The sequence below is a fragment of the Canis aureus genome, chromosome 29, assembly GCF_053574225.1.
Source record: "Canis aureus isolate CA01 chromosome 29, VMU_Caureus_v.1.0, whole genome shotgun sequence".
Lineage (NCBI taxonomy): Eukaryota > Metazoa > Chordata > Mammalia > Carnivora > Canidae > Canis > Canis aureus.
The window spans coordinates 36,946,414-36,965,897 of record NC_135639.1 but is presented as its reverse complement, the minus strand read 5'-3'; the positions used below and the strand labels follow the sequence as shown (position 1 = coordinate 36,965,897).

The 19,484-nt window shown below is 41.5% G+C and overlaps 1 protein-coding gene across 11 annotated transcripts in view; it reads right to left on the bottom strand.

Annotated features, from left to right (window-relative positions):
• The window catches only part of SLC16A12 (solute carrier family 16 member 12), a 79,550-nt gene that overhangs the window by 47,144 nt on the left and 12,922 nt on the right, over positions 1-19,484 (bottom strand). The window contains exon 1 of one of the 11 annotated variants that reach the window (XM_077878450.1): positions 12,086-12,284. The exons of the other annotated variants lie outside the window; for them this stretch is intronic. The gene's annotated coding sequence lies outside the window, so the exon portion shown is untranslated. Of the gene's footprint in view, positions 1-12,085; positions 12,285-19,484 lie in introns of those variants that run through there. 11 annotated transcript variants of the gene reach the window in all.

Sequence of the window (19,484 nt, the reverse complement as noted above, 5' to 3'; positions counted from 1 at the left end):
AACAAGAAATGTACCTGTGCGAAGAGAAGCTTTCTGATCATATTTAAGGTTGTCTAAGGAAAGATTAAATTGACAGAGTTTAGTTTTATTGTTTTTTTTTCATATATATATGTATGTATGGTATAATGTGTGTGTATTTGTGTGTATAAAATAAAGACATTTATTCCTGATCTTTTACTATAATTTTCAAGTTTCTTTTCCTCTTACATAGTGTTGCAATATTTGATGGGTAAGTAACAGCATGAAAAAGTCTGCTTAGGACAATTGTACTGGAGAAAATGAGAATGTGACGTCCTTGCTCACAGCATCTTAGGTTCACATGAGAACATCATTCTCTCTTCTTTGACAATCTTTTTGAGGGAACTCTGACAATGACAAAATCATCTTCACTGGGGGAAGACATTACTTAATGTCTTCAGGATAAGAATACAGGCTTGAATTATATTGGATAATTCCTAGAATCTTGGAATGAGAATAATCTGAACAGAGAAAATAAACTTTTTTATTTTTTTAGATTTGATTTATTTATTCATGAGAGAGAAAGAGAAAGAGAGAGAGAGGGGCAGAGACACAGGCAGAGGAAGAAGCAGGCACCATGCAGAGAGCCCGATGAGGGACTCAATCCTGGGTCTCCAGGATCATGCCTGGGGCTGAAGGCAGCGCTAAACCACTGAGCCACCTGGGCTGCCCAATAAACATTTTTATCTCAACAAAACCATCATCTATAAGACTTAAAAGTATAGCTTTGTGTGTATTTAATTACTCATGTCTTAAACTGAAATTCCTCACTTAGAATTAAGTGTCAAGGGACGCCTGGGTGGCTCAGTGGTTGAGAATCTGCCTTCGGCCCAGGGCGTGATCCTGGAGTCCCAGGATCAAGTCCCACATCGGGCTCCCTGCATGGAGCCTGCTTCTCCCTCTGCCTGTCTCTCTGACTCTCTCTGTCTGTCTCTCATAAAGAAATAAATAAAATGTTTTTAAAAAATCAAGTGTCAAATAATATAAATTCAATTCATTTTGCTTCTCATTTCTCAAAAACACAACCAGTGAAGAACACAGCAAAAAAGGCTGATTGAATGGCCGAAGTCTACATTTCAAAGGCCAGTGTATTTTTACTGTGTATTCTACATGAATAAGTTATGGGTTTCAGGCCCACCAATGATAAGCTGGAATCATCGGAAGGGAGAGGGAGGTATCACAGACAAATCTGTAACCAAATGTGAGATCATTGCTAAGGGTCTAAGAGCAATAGAGATGACCTAGAAAAAAAAAAAAAGAAAGAAAAATTAAAAAAAAGAAAAGATCCAGTAAATTCAAGAGCTTAGAGTCATTTTTGCTAAATAAACCAGAGCAGAGGCAGAAATCTCTAGCATTTGTGCCCATCAGCTGAAAGGGTCCTCAATGAGCTGTTTGGTCCCCAGCGATGTAAGGGGAACTTGCAGGACTGGTGGGCAGCCAGCTCACTACCTGGCACTAGGAGCATCTGGCATTGGATGTAAACGCTCCATATGGTTTCCTTCTATATATGAAAAAAGAAAAAGTCCACAAAGACTGAGAAATAGACATCCCCTCACCTCAGTCAAAGAAGGAGTTTCAGGATTCAAAAAAAACAATCATTATTTTTTTTAAAGATTTTATTTATCTATTTGAGAGAAAGAGAGAGGGAGAGTACAAGTAGGGGGAGTGGCAGAGAGAGGCAAACTCCCCACTGAGCAGGGAGCACAACGCAAGGCTCAATCCCAGGACCCGAGCCAAAGGCAGATGCTTAACTGACTGAGCCACCCAGGTGCCCCCCCAAAAAGAATCATTAAATTCCTCTGAGGAAGAAAATTTTTAAAAAACAGAGTCAAATGCTGTTTGTGATTAGCATATGCAAATTATGTTGTGACTCTGATGTATAATAAATACAAATAAGTCTAAAAACAAAGAAAAAAGGAAATGAATGTTACAGAAACAGAAGCCTCCTCAATCTCTTATTTCTTTTTCTCAGCTTTGCTTCTAATATGGAAATGTGATTCTGAAGAAAAGTTACTTTTGCAATTGGCAGGTCAAAGGTCCTAGGTCAGAAAACAGTAAATACACAGTGTTCCAGAAGAGATGTGTGTGCTTCCTGGTAGCAAATCAATCCCTGCAGGGCAAAAGACACTGAAGGATGAAATTTGGAAGAATGGGATGAATCGCAGACTTTTTCACTCCAGTAGGCAGTGCTTCAGAAAGCTAGTGGGCAGCCACCATGATTCCCTTTCACAGCCAGCTACGATGGAGGCCATAGGCTCTGTGCAATTTGTATAAAGGGTCAGATTCCTCCAAACAAGCATGACCATCATGCACAAGGCAATAAGTCTTCTCTAAGGGAAAGAACATTTGACTGACTAATTGGGTATTTAAAGGAAATGCCCAGAATGGTGTGGCAAAAAAGACAACTCAACATTTTAATTCTATAGATTAATATCATCATAATAGCAACAGCACCTGTTTTGTGAGCACTGATCTATGGGCCAGGCACTGTGCTCAGGGACTCACATACATAGTGGTCTTTCAGAAGAGGATCTGGGTACCTGCTCTTCACTGTCGGTGGAGTTTGGCATTGTGGTACCATGATTTTGTTTAGCAGAATTTCACTTTCCTTTCCAAATTGATACCATGCCTATAGAAGTGCTAATAAGAGCTTGGCAATCAAACACCCTCTCCCTCAAATTAATAGGCTGTGCGAAAGGTTCAGTGAAGTTTGAAAATAATCTAGCTTTAATTAATTTGGTCACTGTAATGCATATAACTTGGGCTAGGAGCAGCAACAAACCAAAGTGACAGTTTCCCACCAGATGCCTTAGAAATCTAGAGATGCTCCTTTTCTGAGCATTATGGATTCCCAAAGGACCACCACCTTTTTGTAAAAGAAATAAGGAGGAAGGATACAGTCAAAGATGCAAAGAGCCCATAGGGAACTAAGATACAGGCTCTACCAAGTGATACCCAGGCCTGGTTGAGATTACTCTGCACAGTATCAGGATTAAGTAGAAGCTTTGATGTGACAAGAGTCAAAATGAAAATGGACATGTCAGAAAAGTGACAAGTGAGTGGCTTTCATCTCTGTCAGCTCTGGATACTGTCCAGCCTCAGGGAAGGAGTCTTTCAGAGGAAAGAAAGAATGATTGTGCTCTTTGCTTATTTAAATAGTCAGCTCTAGAAAATGTGGGCATATTAGTATCAGTGGCATTATCATTGTCAAGAAACCTTTAAAATTACTCTTGGTATTATTTTCCTTTAAATAAGGAAGGCCTACCTCTTTATATAGGCACATTATTTTGATCAAAACAGTACCGCTCAATGTGATCATCAATATCGCTCCTCAGGAAAAAAAAAATCACACCTCAAACATGGCTCCAAATGACTGATGTTTCCAAAACTCACAGCACTTTCTTGGAGTGAAGAGCCACTGTTGATAATATTAAAAAAAAAAAAAAAAAAAAAAAAAAACATGCTAAAAGTTTAAAGTACTTTCAAAAAAATGAGGCTCTAAAACATTGTGAATGATGATAGGTTGACCTTAAAAATGCCTAAAGTGGCTGTTTTTAAGATATATATATATATATATATATATATTTTTTTTTTTTTTTTTAGTCAATATTGTATTAAAATTTTTAAACATGTGGGGGCACCTGAGTGGTTCAGTGGTTGAGCTTCTGCCTTTAGCTCAGCGCATGGTCCTGGAGTCCCAAGATCGAGTTCTGCATCGGGATCCCTGTATGGAGCCTGCATCTCCCTCTGCCTGTGTCTCTGCCTCTCTCTCTCTCTGTGTCTCTCATGAATAAATAAATAAAATCTTTAAATGAAAAAAAAACTAAATATGTGAACATATAATAAGGTTTGTTATACAGGGCACCTGGGTGGCTCAGTCGGATAAGCATCTGCCTTCAGCTCAAGTCATGATCCCAGAGTCTTGGGATGGAGCCCCGAGAGCCCTGCCCTGCTTCTCCTTCTCCCTCTACCTGCCCCTCCCCCTGCTTGTGCACGCGCAAGCTCTCTGTCAAATAAGTAAAATCTTTTTTTTTTTTTTTTTTAAGATTTTATTTATTTATTCATGATAGTCACACACAGAGAGAGAGAGAGGCAGACATAGGCAGAGGGAGAAGCAGGCTCCATGCAGGGAGCTCGACATGGGATTCGATCCCGGGGCTCCAGGATCACGCCCTGGGCCAAAGGCAGGCACTAAACCACTGCACCACCCAGGGATCCCAGTAAAATCTTTTTGAAAAATAATAAGGTTATTTCTGAAATGATGAAAAAAAGGTGTATAAGTTATTGTTGACTGGTTCCTAATGGTATCAGTTCAATGCACTTCTACAATCAAGAGGATCAATATAATTAATAATTACTGGTCATCACCAACTGGAAATAGGAACAAACTACAAAATGTAATTCCCCTTGTATCAAACATCAGCATCCATAATGCTACAGTTCTGTTCATTTCAAAATCAAGAAAAAGATAACAATTTCAGAAGGGTCAGAGATAGATAACTACAGTGTCTCAAGACTTCAAGAGTCTTCACAGGAAGAGGAATTAAAAAGTAGGGCTCTTCTTCAGCAGGCAAAAAAATAGATCAAATGTTGAAGGGCTCAAGGATTACAAAATCATGATGAATCTGGATTTGCAACAAACTTAAAACCTGCTGGCAATTCCTAAAGCCTAGAAGAGATTGTGGTGGCTTATACATGAAACAATGTTCTCTCTCAAACTCTCCTACAATCCTCCACAGTGGAGTATCCACAATTAAATTCTGACACAATCAATCCAGAGTTAGCATCAAACCCCACAAGTTAAAGGCCATAGTCTGCAGACTGCTCCCACTCTAGCTAGCCACCCTCTCAAGTTTTGGATCACCTATACTCCTGACCGTCCACTTAGGAACTGGGGTTCCCATGACCCCCTCCTCAGATTTGATAATTTGCTATCAAAACTCAGGAAAACACTTTATGATTACCGGTTTATTATAAAGGATACAGATGAACAGCTAGATGGAAAGGTATATAGGGGAAGGTCCAGAAGGGTCCTGAGTTGGGAGCTTCTGCCTATGGCATTGGGGTGATCCACCCTCCTGGCAGGTCCATGCATGTAGATGTATTCAACAACCCGGAAATTCTCTGAATCTTATTGTTCAAGAGTTGTCATAGTGCTTAATCTCCAATTCCACTTATTTCCCCTTCCAGGAGATCAGTGAGGGTTGGAAAACCCAAATCACATGGTGTTTCCAGTAATCAGATCCATCCTGAGGCTATCAGGGGCCCCACCCTAAGCTACCTCATTAGCACAAACTCAAGTAAACTCAAAAGCAGTTCCATTTAAGTGACAAAAGACATTCTCCTAACACTCAGGAAATTCCAAGAGTTTAGGAGTGCTGTGCCAGGAGCCAAGAACAAAGATCATACCAGAAATATGTTATTGTTAACGTCTCATCTGAAACATTCAGGTAAAATAAATGTGAAATCCTATTGTGACTGGCCAGATGACTATCTTCAGAATTTACACACAAAAAACCTCATTCCACAGTTCTTGGGCTCTTCATCAGGCTCTAAAAATACAAAAAAGCTGAGAGAGTGGAAATTTAAAAAAAGATTTTTTTTCTTTTAAGGCAATTTTTTTAGAGATGGAGAATGCCCCCATCCTGCCTCAAGCTTAGAAAAGTAGGTATCAGTGAAACCACTGGAGATCCTACTTGGGACTCTGCATTTGAAAACATAGTCAAGGGCAGCCCGGATGGCTCAGCGGTTTAGCGCCGCCTCCAGCCCAGGGCCTGATCTTGGAGACCCGGGATCGAGTCCCACATCAGGCTTCCTGTGTGGAGCCTGCTTCTCCCTCTGTCTCTCTCACTCATGAATAAATAAATAAAATCTTTAAAAAAAAAAAGAAAGAAAAAGAAAACATAGTCATGGGGATCTGATTCCAGGCCCAGTGAATCAGAAGAGTGGCTGATACATGGCTTTGACCTTGCCACAAAGTAGAGTGACTCTTCCCCCTCTCTCACAATGACTCAAGAGGCCAGGCCCAAACATTGCTGAGGGAAGAGCTGTCTAGAGCCATTAGAGTCCTGACCAAGGGGGCTTCTTGCCAGGGTTGGGGGTGGTGCTTCTCTAACATCAAAAGTCCAAAACTGCTGGAGAACCAGGAGCCAAGACAGTTTGCAACCAGCCAGAGGAGAAGTACCATATGCCTCCCAGGGTTGAGCAAAAAAACAAAACAAAAATAAAACAACAACAAAAAACTCACCCAAAACAAAAAAACAAGAGCCACGAACAAACAAACACCATCCACTAGATAAAGAGCTGACAAGTGTAAGATTGTGCCCTATTCTCCTCATCCCCTCTCCTACTTGAGCCAGGCCCTAGAAGAAAAAAAAAATTGTAGCAAGCTAGTAAGGAAGGAACATTAGGCTGGCCAAAACGAAAGAATCATGCCTCCTTCTCCCACTTCAAACAGCCAATTTTTTAGTGGCCCTGCCTGGGGGAGAGGTTGAGGATTGGCATTAAATTAAATTCTATGTTCTTGTTATTTGCATGGGTTAGCTATTCTAATTTCTGAATCGAGACCGTTTTTGTGACTTGAGGTGACCAGGGACCACCTATTATCCAACATTGAACAGAAAGCCATGGTACCTGTCTAGGTCTTTATTCGGATATGGCAGAGAGCTCTTCTCCACTGAACAAGTTCTAAAGGAAAATAGGAGATGAAAAATAAAATTGCAGGGCAGCCCGGGTGGCACAGTGGTTTAGCGCCTGCCTTCGGCCCAGGGTGTGATCCTGGAGACCCGGGATCAAGTCCCACATTGGGCTCCCTGCATGGAGCCTGCTTCTCCCTCTGCCTGTGTCTCTGCCTCTTCTCTTTCTCTCTCTGTGTCTCTATGAATAAATAAATAAATAAGTAAAAATTCAAAAAAATAAAAATAAAATTGCAGCTTTATTACATCCTATAACTAGTGCTCATTCAAAATACCATCTATACAAAATGAGGGTATATTGATAGGACCCACAAAAAAGTTTTGGAACTCAGCTCCAGAGGCAATACCAACTTAAGTATAAATAGATTCAAGGGGTTCCTGGGTGGCTCAGTCAGCTAAGAGTCTGCCTTCAGCTCAGGTCATGATCCCAGGGTCCAGGGATCCAGCCCCACATCAGGCTTCCTGCCCAGCAGGGAGCCTGCTTCTCTCTCTGTCCTTCCCCCTGCTCTCTATCAAATAAATAATATCAAAATAGGTCGCCAAGAGAAAAAGGGAGTATTTGGAAGATGCTGTCATACTTTGTGCTAACATAATAACCATGTCTTCCCATTAGCTTCTTTTATTTCTGTGTGATACCTACAAGCAAACAAAAGATCAATTTCAATGTTTTAAAACTGTGCATATCTTAATTGGCCATAACTGTTATGCACCAAGACAGAATAATCTATCATGATCATTATTTCACTGACAACACTCTATATAGATGATGATGATAAATGAACATAGACTATCCACTAAAGATTATCGATCTTCCCTTGAAGTTATTCTTCAGCTCATGGAGCCTGAGATGAGAACAGTTTAGGAACAAGCACAAGGACACTCTGTTCAGGCCTAAAAGAGCTTGAAAAAATTAACTACAAACAATTTATGTAGGTAACTCTGTACTACCTGGTCATAGATGAGTATCCATAAAATGTATAAAAAGAATATCTTACATTGGTTATATAGCACTATGGAGCTTATAATTCAAAACATTACTGTATTTCAGTCTCCAACAATCTAGTGAGAAAAGCAGGGAAGGGTAATGGTCAGCTCTTGCTTCTCTTTCTGCCCAGCATCCATGGCCCTTCCTTGGGCATCCTATCCCTTTTCAGTCCACATGGCTTGGGAACCTACATGCTCCTGGAGAGGCCAGACCACTTAGAGACACCAATTTATCCAGAGACTTGGGAGTCAAGCTAGACCAGTAAGAGTCAGCCATGGGACATTTGCTGAAATGGGAAATGTGTGCTTTTCAACTGGGAAAGAGTGCTTTCTTTATATGGGGGGTGGGGTGGAGTGGGGGGGTGTTTCCAAGCCAGAATGGATATATATAGTTTGCCAATAGCTGTTTTTAACTCTACTTGGAGAGACCCTCACCTAAAAAGCAAATGATCAACAGTGGGCACCTGGGTGGCTCAGTTGGTTAAGCATCTGTATTTAGCTCAGGTCATGATTCCAGAGTCCTAGGATCGAGCCCCACATCCGGCTCCCTGCTCCTTGGGAAGCTTGCTTCTCTCCCTCTCTTTCTGCCCTCTCCTCCCCACGCTCATGCATGTGCACTCTCTATCTCAAATAAATAAATAAAATCTTAAAAAAGAAAAAAAGATGACAGTAGAGGTATGCCTGGGTGGCTCAGTGGGATAAGTATCTGACTCTTGATCTCAGCATGGAGCCCACTTAAAGATAATTAAAAATAAAAAAATAAGAATTAAAAAACAAAAATATGAGAGTAGAGGGGCGCCTGGGTGGCTCAGCAGTTCAGTGCTTGCCTTCAGTCCAGGGCGTGATCCCGGAGTCCCAGGATCGAGTCCCATATCAGGCTCCCTGCACGGAGCCTGCTTCTCCCTCTGCCTGTGTCTCTGCCTCTCTCTCTCTCTCTCATGAATAAATTTAAAAATCTTAAAAAAAAATGAGAGTAGAAATGTTAAATTTAATAGAAAAATTGGAAAGGAAATTTTTGTCTGCCCAGAAAGCAGACAAAAACACAAAGATACAGAATATTAGAGAGGAGACCTAAGAAAATTATCGGATTAACTCAGAAGATCCAACATACAGATAACAGGTGTCCCAGAAACAGAGAAAATATATGATGAAAAACACTACAAAAACATCCCCCATGGGGCAGCCCAGGTGGCTCAGCGGTTTAGCGCCACCTTCAGCCCAGGGCCTGATCCTGGAGACCCGGGATTGAGTTCCATGTCTGGCTCCTTGCATGGGGCCTGCTTCTCCCTCTGCCTGTGTCTCTGCCTCTCTCTCTCTGAGTCTCTCATGAATAAATAAATAAAATCTTTAAAAAATAATGTGACAAGAAAAAAACAAAGCAAATAAAAAATATAACAAGAAACAAGTATTACTTTTATGACCAGTAAAAATAAAGACAGTAACATTTACTAGTTCAACTGATTGAGATTAATTACATTTGTAATTAATTACAAATGATTTCTCATTTACATACGGTGGGCTAAAGTATAATTACTGACAAGGAAAGTTGTTCCAAATATATAGAAATGTAAATGCACTAAGTTACAAACTATGCATGATCTACCCCATTTTTATCAAACATAAATAAAATATTTATAAAACATCTGGAATATTACATGTTAAAAGGTCAGGATACAAAAAGGGAAGACAATGAATTAGCAACGCAAAGTCGGGTAGTAGGCAGCACCATTTATCAAATCATATCACTCCCCTGCTTAAAATGTTCTAATCGCTTCTGCCTTGCCCTGAAAATACAGCCTAACCTCCTCATAATCCATAAGGCCCTTTGATGTGATCCTTTTCAAACCTTCAAATGTTACCTTCTACTATTCCTCCTTTCATGAAATCATGAAGGAGTAGGGTCCTATGCCTTCTTTCTGTTCTCTGAACTTGCCAAATTCATTTCTGCCTCATGACACTTGCTCCTTTACGCCTTGAAAGCCCCCTTGTTCTGCATGGTCACATAGATGGCTCCTTCTTGTCATTCAGATGTCAGGTCAAATGCCTCTTTCTAAGACAGCTCTTCCTCACCATCATAATTTACAATGTCTCTTATCCCCACAACCCCTAGTAACTTTCTACTAATTAGACTTTTTCATTCCCTTATAGCTACCTCTATTTGAAGTCTCATTCATTAATTGTTTCTGATTTGTCGTCACTACAAAACTGTAAGCTCCCAGAGGGAGGGAATCTTGCCTTTCTTATTTGAATACTGCTGGAGTCCCAATACCTAGAATAAGTCTAACATATAGCAAGCCCCCAACAAATATTTATTGAAAATGAGAGATTAATGGCCTCATAAATAGAAAACAGTTTGATCCTTACCATGTTGCTTTTCATTTCAGTTACATAGGTTGGCTACTCACAAATTCATAACTGCTTAGGAGCCCTGCCTGAGAGGAGTGAAGGGAATATACAGCTCACACAAGTACCATCCGATGCTGGAATTCAAGCAGGAGGGGCATCCACAGAAATATTCCTGGTACAACAGAATTGGAGCCTGCATGTGTTCACCAGCTGACGGGCAATGCTCCTGAGAATTCAACATCTTGCCCAAGGGGTTGCAGGATTTCAGAGCCAGGCACTGGAGGGCTATCAAAAATGTGTCAAGTGCGTTGAGCCCTTGGGATTGCAGAAGCAAATAAATATCACTCATCTTGGCTATGCATTTGCCAGGCATCGATAAAGTCAATACCCATTCCATAAAGAGCATACATTTAAGTTTCCAGCTACCAAATCACATGGGTTGCCACAGACTGAGACCAACAGATGCTTATAAATATTAATTTGGCAGGGGATCAGGAATTCCCCAACTTCATATCCATTAGACCTCCATCTGTCCAAAGAAGCCAGCAATTGGCTCTCTCTTACCTCTTCAGCAAAAAATTTTAAAAATGAGAAGCAACAGTGCCCAGCAAAACTTATAGAAAACGTGTGTTCTCCCCTTAACCAAAATTAGATCTGAGGCCAGGGTCAGGGGGGTCCCGTTAGGTAATAAGTATCTTGCAGAACAGACTAGCACTTAGTTCATTTCTCTCTGATGAATGTTCTCAGAAGCAGCCCCACATCATTCAAAACAATAAATTTTAAAAAGGATAAGGCGACCCTCTCTTTGAATAACAAATCTTATTAAATTATAAATACATCAAAACGGAGACACCTGGGTGGCTCAGTGGTTGGGTATCTACCTTTGGCTCAGGGTGTGATCCCGCAGTCCTAGGATGGAGTCCCACATCAGGCTCCCTGCATGCTCCCTCTGCCTGTGTCTCTGCCTCTCCCTCTCTCTGTCTCTCATGAATAAATAAAATAAAATAAAATTTATAAATAAATAAATATGACTTATTTCTTGTGACTTCTACCTTTTTTTTCATTACTTTCTTTTTATGTTAAATATGTCCTACTGAAGTGGTAGGTCCTGGATTAGCCATATTACATAAACATGGTCTTGTTTTTATCTGAGAAAGATTTTAAAATAAGGTGGTGACTTAACTTTGGTAAGAAGAAAACTGACAGGGCAGCTTGGGTGGCTCAGCGGTTTAGCGCCACCTTCAGCCCAGGGCCTGATCCTGGAGACCTGGGATTGAGTTCCATGTCTGGCTCCTTGCATGGGGCCTGCTTCTCCCTCTGCCTGTGTCTCTGCCTCTCTCTCATGAATAAATTTTAAAAAGAAGAAGAAGAAAACTGACAAATAGTTAATGCAATGCCCTTTAATCCACAGTTGCTATCCCATCTAGAATTTTAAAAGTTCCCTGTAAAAACCCTATTAACCTAAGAAGGACCTCTCCCAATGGCTGGCTGCCTTCTCCATGCACATATACACAATGGTGAACAGACAAACATGAAGCTGGCTTGCACCCTGTGGGGAAAGAGAGGAGGGAAAGTCCAGTGAGTGCTGGACCACATGGATTTTTCTAGATGTGTCTAAAGAAAGAAGAGACAAAAAAAAAAAAAAAAAAAGAAAGAAAGAAGAAAGAAGAGACATAAGTGGGTGAGTCATAGGCAGTGACCTGAGGAAGACCATGGGGCCAGCAGGGTAGGGGGCAGGTGTGCTCTGTCTAACCTGAGAAGCTGAGCCCACACTCCGATTGTGGGCAGGCAGAGTGCTTTGCAGGGGGGTCCGCAGTCGTCCCCAGATGATTTGGGCCACCAAGGCCTGTGCCAGGTGGGGCCACAGTGCCAGAAACCAATGGCGAGCATGGAGGAAGACGAGCCGCCTAGTTGGGACACGGGAAGTGAGGGAGGAAGGTGATAGAAAGCCATACCCAGAGTCACTGACTGCTTCTCTTTGAGAAGTCTGTGAGACATCTGGGTACAAGAAAGAAATGTTGAGAGAAAAGGAAGAGTGGTACCTTGTCCAGATGGAACATGATGAAGACGTGCAGCTGCTCCTGTGCCTCCCGGTACACAATCTGCCCTCAGCTTCAACTCCGTCTATCTCTAAGAGGCCCCAGACTAGGTTGTCAGATCTTAGCCAGTCTTTCTCCTGTCGACCTGAAACCAGCACCGGGTGCTGACAGTTCAAATTTGAACCGTTCAACAGTCGCTTTGACTTTGCTTCAACATCTTGGCCCTCAAACTAGGCAGCCAGCACCATCAGGTCAAAACAAAACCACCATGAGAAGGTTCCCACAAAAGGTCACTGATAATTGATTAAAACACCCAGTCACAGGTACAGAGTCTCAACGGAAGCTGTGTTTCTTTATCACCTGCCCCACCCCCACCCTGTTCCCTCTCGCTCCCTCAAAAACAAGCCAAAAAGCCACCGTTTTGCTGCCTGCACATAATTTAAAAAAAGAAAGGAATAATTATTGTAAACTGGACAACTCTCATTTGCATAAATGTAGTAATGTGCTCCATGAAAGGATTACTTTTGACTCTTTCTGAACTGGTACATGTGTAATCCTTACTGCTTTGGAAGCACACAGGCTCTTGTGATGAAGGAGCCTTGAAACTCTTTGGAAAATTACAGAATATATAATTCACAGAATAAGAAGAAAGTAACTTTCCCTTTCAATTGTCATCAACTAAGAGGACCAGCCAAAACCTTGCTGAATAAACAGACACCAAAAGGAGATTTCTTTGTGCTAAAAATCCAAATGGTGAAGGAAGGTGGCCTAGGGCCACATGCTGAGACCTGGTTATAATAGTTTCCTTCACCTCATCCACTACCAAGAGAGCCTGGTGCTGTTCCACTCTGCAGAGGAAGGAGTGGCAGCCAGGCCTGGAGCACTGGAGCGTCCGTGGACGGCCTTGACAGGAAGAGTGGCAACATGGTAATGTTGGGGCAGCACTGAGTCCCAAATCAGCAAATATGAGAGCCCACATTAAGGCTGCACAGCCAGAGGCAAACAAGTTACTGCCAACACCTGAATTTACACAGCATGACTCTGAATTTCAGGCATCTTTAATTACACATAACATATATCCTTAATGCAGAAAAAGGAGAGAATAAAGCAAAAGGACGATAGTAAAAATCATCTACGTCCTGCCATCCAATAGGCACTGCTTTTATTTGGAGTCAGTCCTTGGAGAAATTTTTTCTATATTATGTATATGTATGTAAGTATGTCTTTTTAAAAACAAAACTGACACTTCACATCTATTACAATGACTATTATAAAAAACAAAACAGAACAAAACAAAATCAGAAAATAACAAGTGTTAGCAAGGACACGGAGAAAATGGAACCCTTAGTGCATTGCTGGTGGGAATGTAAAATGGTGCCGCCTCCATTGGAAATGATATGACAGTTTTTCAAAATATTAAAAAAAATTATCATACAATTGACCAATTCCACTGCTAGATATATACCCCAAAGCAGTGAAAGCAGGGATTCAAACAGATACATATACATCCATATTATTCACAGCATTATTCACAATAGCTAAAAGGTAGAAGCAACTCAAATGTTCAAATGAATGAAGAAACAAAATGTGGTACAGATACACAATGAAACATTATTCAGCCTTAAAATCAAGGAGGTTCTGACACATTTCAACATGGATGAACCCTGAAGACAGTATGCTAAGTGAAATAAGCCAGTTGCAAAGAGACAAATATTATCTGATTCCACTTATACGAGGTACTTAGAGGAGTCAAATTCATAGAAACAGAAAGAACAGTGGTTGCCAGGGGCTGGATGGACAAAGAATGGGGAGTCATGGTCCAATGGGTATGGAGTTTCAGTTTGAAATGATAAAAAAAAGTTCTGGAGATGGATAGTGGGGATAGTGGCTCAACAGTATATGAATGTTCTTAATGTCACAGAACTATACTCTTAAAATGGTTAAAACGGTAAATTGTACCATATATATATATATATATTTCTCCACACTTCAAAAAAATCTAAAACTTATCATTTTATCTGTAATTTGTTCTTTTCACTTAGTTTGATACCATGAATGTTAACAAATATACTCTGATCATTCTGATAGCTACAAAGAATTTGTATGACTGCACCATGATTGATGTCACCAATCCTCTGTTGGTGGACAGTCATATTGCCTCTGATTTTTCTCTCCCAAAAAGATGTTGTAGGATTTAATCATGTGACACATCAGGTCATACTACATTCCCAATTAACTTCCTCGGGCTATCCATGATCATTCACAAATATTCTGAAAATCTTACACTTCAGTCAGAGAACCTCCTATTTGCTCACGATCAAAAATTAAGTATGAGTACCTTTAATATATTAGAATTATTCATATTTGTTATTAACTATAATTTTAAATATTCAGTACCTGTGTACTTTCAAACTTACTACAGAAGAAAAAAGTGAGACAAGTTACTAATTGAACATGACACCATGGGCGATATTCAAAATATTTAACAAAATGCTGTTAGTGGCACCAATCCATCAGAAGAGAGGCAAGCTGAACAATGGGCCAGCCAGATCAGAGCTATTAGCCTGGCTATTAGCCCTCCCAACCCCAAAGAAACCATTAAACTAGGAGTATGAGGTTGAATGGGAGTTCTAAAGTAGAAGTTTCTGAAGAGCCCCTATCTTTTATTGGTTGCCCAGAGGAAGAGGAGCATACCTGGAAAAAAGAGGAGCTAAACTCTAGACTGGCAAAGTGCGACATCCTGGGATCCTGATGTAGACAGACCAGGGGCTCTGTTGGTCTAGAGCCCAGGAGAGATCTGGTGTCCAGATGTATACTTGGTGTTGGGGCACAGCAAAGGTCATGGAGATATTACAGAATAGGCCTTTCAGACTTCTGTGGGTATCTCCTTAATTGCAGATTCAGATTCAGCAGATTCAAATTTCTGACAAACTCACAAGTGAGGCCTATGCTGGTCCACAGACCCCAGTTTGAGGAGCAAGGTATCCTGATGGTGGGTGGAAGAGAAGAGAGAGCAGACTCTGAGAAATGCCAGTCTTTCAGGGAAGGTTAGAAAAAGCAGAGGCTGCAAGGAAATTGAGAAAGGTAAAGATAAATCCAGGAAAGCACAGGGTCAGAGGTCCGAGAAGAAAGGGAAAAGCTTATCAAGCCTATGGACAGATCAGGTAAGACCCTAAGAAGAGGCACGGAGCCTGTCCTAGTCTGCACAGGCTGTCCCCACAAAATACCACAGTCTGGGTTGGCTTAGACGACAGGCATTTATTTTACTGGAGTTCTGAAAGCTGGAAGTCCGAGAGCAGATTGCCAGCTGGGTGGGGCTCTGGTGACAGCTCTCTCTGTGGCTTGCAGAGGGCCACCTTCTGGCTGCGTGCTCCCACGGCCTCCCTTGGCTCTTCTCTCCCTTCCTCTTCCTCTAAGGATACTAATCCCATCCTGGGGCTTCCTCCTCAGGACCTCATCTAGACTTAAACCTCAAAGGCCCCCTCTTCTAACACAGCCCCATTACGTGTTGGGGCTTCAATATATGAAGGGGAGAAACAAACACTGGCCTTCTAAAGTGCCCATGGGACTTTGTGTAGATGTAAAGGTGCCCATGAGATGTTTGGCCACGGTTTCAGTGGGTGATATGATCACTTGGGGCGCACGGATTCACTAGAACAACCCAAGGCGCTTCTGTAATAGGTGTGGTCATAAGGGCTCGCAGGTCCCCCCAGTCGAAAATGCTCCAGGTTGGGGATGCTGAGACCCTGGCTGGGCAGGATTGCTGCCTCCGAGTCAGCACAGCACCCCCGAAGTGCGAGAAAAACAGGAGCTCCCAGGCACACATGCCAACAAGCTCCCAAGACAGGAATCCAGCCCACACACATTCATGTCCTTAGTACCTGCTAAATTGCTAAAGACAGTCTCTCAAGGACAGAGGTCTCTTAATACCTGCCAGCAGCCAGCATTTTCTCTCTTCAAAACTATCAATCTGACCTCACTTTGCAAGCCCAGCAGAAGTTCTGTTTGTGAAAATGAGATAAAAGTACAGTCACAGATGCTTCCTATCCCCATTTTCCCACAAGCTCAAAGAAAAGGCACATGGTTTCCTAGGTCCGGGCTTGTTATTCTAGTGACTTCATCAGAGCCACACTGCTAGGCAGAAAACCAGGCCCACGAGAGGACTGCTCCCTGTCGGGGGTGGGGGTGGAGGTGTTGGGGCTCGGGGATGGGGGAGCCCCGAGCCAGGGAATCCGTCCTCTGTCCTCCGGGGTGCTCAGAAACTGCACAAGTCATCATCAAGCAGTCGTCACAATCAATATGAGGACAGGTGGAATTTTTCACAATGCTGCATTTTCCACGAAATAGCAAAACTAGAATGAACTAAACCGGGGCTGCCTTGTAGAGCCACTAATATTTTAGAATTGTGGTTATTTGGCAAATTAAGACAACAGAACAAGCAGAAGGCTGAGGCTTATATTGTAGTTACAGTCATCTCACTTATCCAGAAACATTGGCCATGTGACAGGGCCTCAAAAACGAATAGAAAGAATGTTCTTAATTTGGCGAGATCCAGGCCACTCCCTGTTAGATCACATTCACGCTTGAGCTCCTAAAGACCGGGGATTTTGCAACCTCTGGCTTAAGTGCCATGACCGATCATTTACTTATAAACGGATACTGTAAATAACTGATAAGATTTCTTGTAGGAATATATATATTCTCTCTGTGATCTTGTTTCTACAAGTTACTTGCTTAGCACCCTGTTTTTACCTGGCAAGGTAAATGCCTACCTTGTTTCCTACTCAATTATAAACTCCTTTAAACTTGTTATTAGGGCAAATTGGCTGAATCAAGCTGGAAAGGGAAATTTTAGCTCAGTGCCTGGTCTTTGCCCTTGGAAAGTTCTCCAAACTGAAGAGGAAGACAGTGAGTAACTGTTTTAAATCCCCTCGTACTACTTGGCAAATGACAGGAACTAAGTGGTGCTGTAGTTTCCCATTTGAATTGTAGCACTTCTTCTGGGTCAACATTCTGGCCAAGTTACAAGAGTTTTGTGGCCAATCTGATATTTCCAATAAGGGTCAGGAACCCACTGAATCCATGATAGGCAAACAGTTCTTGACAAGGCTTAATTCAAGAAAAATTCAAATGTTTAAGAGCCTTTTTAAAAAAAATTCAAAACAAAAATCCTATTGGTAGAAGGGGGAGGTTAGAAATATCAAATGTAAACCTGATTCACTCACATGTAGAATTTAAGAAATAAAACAAATGAGAGTGGGGGGGAGTGGGGGAAGGGAGAGAGGCAGCCCAAGACACAGACTTTAACTCTAGAGAACAAACTGATGGTCACCAGAAGGGCAGAGGGTGGGGGGAGGGGTGAAACAGGTGATGGGGATGAAGGAGGGCACTTGTGATGAGCACCAGGTGATGTAGAGAAATGTGAAATCGCTATGTTGTACACCTGAAACTAATATAACACTGTAGGTTAACTATATTGGAATTAAAATAATAAAAAATAATGTAAATCTGAGATATAAGAGAAAGTAGGAGAAGCAGTATGCCCTCCCGTTCCCTTCTGTAAAGTCTGAATTATTTTAGAGATAATTTTGAAAATTCAAATCTAGAAAAAGAAGCAAATAAAGAAGGTGCTATTTGAATGTAGAAAGATCTGGGTTGAAATTCAGGCTCTCCCACTGATTTGCTGTGTAACCAGGTAGGAGGGGCATCCTGGGGTCTCCAGTTTCTACTGCTGCCCAGGGTGGTACGGGCCCTCCCCCAAACAACTTGTCACTGCCAGAGCACTCTCTGTGTCCCCCCCAGTCCTGGTCACACTGTGTGGTCTACTGATGGTCCCCTCCAGAGTCCCACTCTTTTGCTTCTTCCTATTATCCCACTTGACACACTTGTGTTTAAAATTAGCTGAGGAAATGTACACTGGGTGTTATTCTGTATGTTGGCAAATTGAACACCAATAAAAAATAAATTTATTATAAAAAAAAGGAAATGTACAAAGGACAAAATACAAATACAATTTGTATATGCTATGGTTGCAACTACAATTTTTTAAAAATCTATTTAAGAATAAGGACAGTTCCTTCCTCTGACTTTCCATTGCTCACATAGCTTTATTCATCAATATATCTGATGGGGTAGGAAGAGGTGGGAAGAGGCATTTTTTAGGAACCGTTGAGAGAATTACAAGGGAAGTAAAGTCATATGAATACAAGTCTTCATATTTCTACCACAACGCCAAAACAGATTCTCCATATTCATACTGCATCAGCAAAAAACCCCAGTATATCTCACTTCATTGTCTGCAACAACCTACTTGAATATTGTCTAAGAGCAGAGTTCCCAGCATGAGAGCCAGAACTATGAATAAAAAGCAGATGTTAAAAAAAAAAAAAAAAGCAGATGTATATCAAAGATAGACCCTCAGGGACTCTATCTCTTCAGGGAGACCTTCAGGGAGGCAGACCAAGAAGCCTCAAGGGCAGTAACTCACATTAAGGAAAGGATGAACCAAGATGGACTAGTTTCTCCCCAGGACTTTACGAACCAATGAGAAGGAATTGACATAGGCTGGATTTCCTCAAAATCCAGCATAGGCTGAGCCACAGAAACACTGTTTTTACTATAATTGCAAGGGGGACCTGGGAAAATGTAAGTTAGATGGGGTTTTAGAACAGTTCAAAATATTTTATGATCCCAGACAGATAAAATATAGTAGAACGAGAAAATGCATAATCCCCAAATAACTCTAGTGTGTCATTTTCACCATTCAAAAACCTTCCATGTGGCTCAGCAGTTTAGCGCCGCCTTCAGCCCAGGGCATGATCCTGGAGACCCAGGATCAAGTCCCACGCCAAGGTCCCTGCATGGAGCCTGCTTCTCCCTCTGCCTGTCTCTGCCTCTCTCTCTCTCTGTGCCTCTCATGAATAAATAAATAAAATATTTAAAACAAAAACAAAAACCTTCCATGAACCAATCGGGCAATCCATATAAAAGTTTCAAACCCGTTGGTCTAGATTCTCCCTTTCAGGGGAACTATCTTAAGGACAGAAACCAAAATATGGGAAAAGTTCACTTCACAACAACGTTCAAAGCAGGGTAATTTGCAACAACAACAACGAAAAATGACGCCCCACCACCTACTGACTTCACCCACCACCTACTGACATCATTACCTGATGGATCTCATGACCACTAAGCCTCAATACAAATGCAAATCCAGGCTTGACTTCTTCATGAGGCTCAGAGACAATATAGACAAGCATCTAATAAACATCTAATATTTCTAAAGCATAAATATACAAAAAAACTTATGTTTGGGAAATAAAGGAACAAGGAAAAGAAGAGTATCAAATATTCTAAAAGCACTTGTACACCTGTGTATTGCAAATCCCTGGCAAGGTGAGCC